The sequence below is a fragment of the Octodon degus genome, unplaced genomic scaffold (genome assembly GCF_000260255.1).
Source record: "Octodon degus isolate 3935 unplaced genomic scaffold, OctDeg1.0 scaffold00151, whole genome shotgun sequence".
NCBI lineage: Eukaryota > Metazoa > Chordata > Mammalia > Rodentia > Octodontidae > Octodon > Octodon degus.
The window spans coordinates 6717196-6718917 of NW_004524727.1; the positions used below are offsets into that span (position 1 = coordinate 6717196).

Below are 1722 nucleotides of genomic sequence, written 5' to 3' on the forward strand. Positions count from 1 at the left end.
CATGTCTCATTGGATTGTTATCAGGATTCTGTGAATTAAAATTGAAATGGTTAAAGTACTTAGTTCAGTATTCCATAAGCATTCAATCAATGTGCTGTGTTCAGCACTGAGTAAACATCTGATCAGGGGAAGCTGTTCTGAGGATTCAGGATCCCAAGCAGATGGCTGGATGGCTGTCCTTCCAGGAGTGGGTGGTATGAGTTCTGAGTTCCCTTCTGGATCTGACATTCTAGGTTTGGATAACTAGTGAGATTCAGTTGTTTGGGGGATGGGTTAGCTCCCATGCAAAAGGAGAAATGGAAGATTTGTCTCTGATGCACACAAAGCAACAATATGTTCAGCAGAACTAAAAATTGGGTTACAAAGTCAAAACCACATCAATTTTGAACAATGTCTTTTTATTCTTTTAAAGTGAAATTTTCTGTGTTTCTTTTTTTTATTGTACAAATTATTCATTTAATAAAAAAACTAGTTTTAAAAACAAAGGTCTTAACTATTTTACCCACCCCACAACACTCACATGAAAACAAAACAAAACACAAATAGAGCAAAAGTCAAAAGAAAATGGAGAAAAGTTCTTCTGAGCCATGTGATTTACTTCTGGATTCTTTTTCTGGTTCTTAAGTCTGTCTGTGGGACCTCCTGCTCCTGGGAATCAGAGAGCTCCATCTCCTCCATATTAGATTCTGTGCTTTCCTCCATGTCTTTCTTTCTCTTCTTTGTTACTGCTTTTGCTTTCAAACTTCCATTCTCAATAACACCGAGGTCCATCTTGCTGTCATTCTTACTTCCTATAGCTTTTAGTCGTTGCAAAAGAATATCATGGAACTTCTGATAAAGAGGCTTTTCAGTGTAGTCCAGTAATTTCACAGCTTCCTTGTATTTAGCAATTCCACCTGGCTTGTTTTTCTCAGGAAAACATTTTTTCATCAGATTTACAATATTGTCCCTGTATCTAATTTTGCAATCTCTAACACAGTTTGGATCCTCCAAATTGTCCCCCCAAAGGAGATGGCCACCAAGCCACTGGATCATGCAATAGCCAAAAATTTCCAAATCACTACATCTTGATGGGGCCATGTCACAATGTGTGTCAATGCTGGTGAATTCAATAGTACCGTCATAACATCTCTTGGGATCTTCTTTATATTCTCTATTAACTCATTCTGGGCAGTATTGACAAGCAAGGCCATAATCTACCAAATACACCTGGTCAGGGTTATTGTAGTTCAGATTTGAGGCTTTGATGTCTCCACGCATGTACTCATGCTCATGGATGTTCTCCAGGATGTCCAGGATTCTTAAGCTTAGCAGCAAGACAGCTTTCCAAGAAAACCTTTTGGCATTTGCTTCATATATTTTCTGATGGTCACTCCCAAACTGAACTATTATCGTAAACCTGTAATTTTTTCCATTCTTGTCGTACAGTCCAGATTCCCAATACTTAAGAACACCAAGGTACTTCAGTTTAGGGGTATGAAACCATTTCTAAATTTGCTGTGGTTTAGCAGCTTGATGGTAGAATTTTAATTGAATAAAAACAGGGCCATTGTCACTGGGTTCCTCTTTTGCAACACAGGGTACATCACTGCCAACCGATTTTGAAGAATTTGTATCAGCAAGATATATATATATAGAGGGGCTGGAGAGATGGCTCAGTGGTCTAAGGCACCTACTTAGAACAAGCTTGGCAAAGCATCAGGGACCGCGGTTCAATCCCCC

General features: G+C 39.0%; 1 pseudogene; it reads right to left on the minus strand.

The window, feature by feature from the left end:
* Nucleotides 1-594: 594 nt before the first annotated feature.
* Nucleotides 595-1722, minus strand: part of LOC101590264 — a 2480-nt pseudogene continuing 1352 nt past the window's right edge.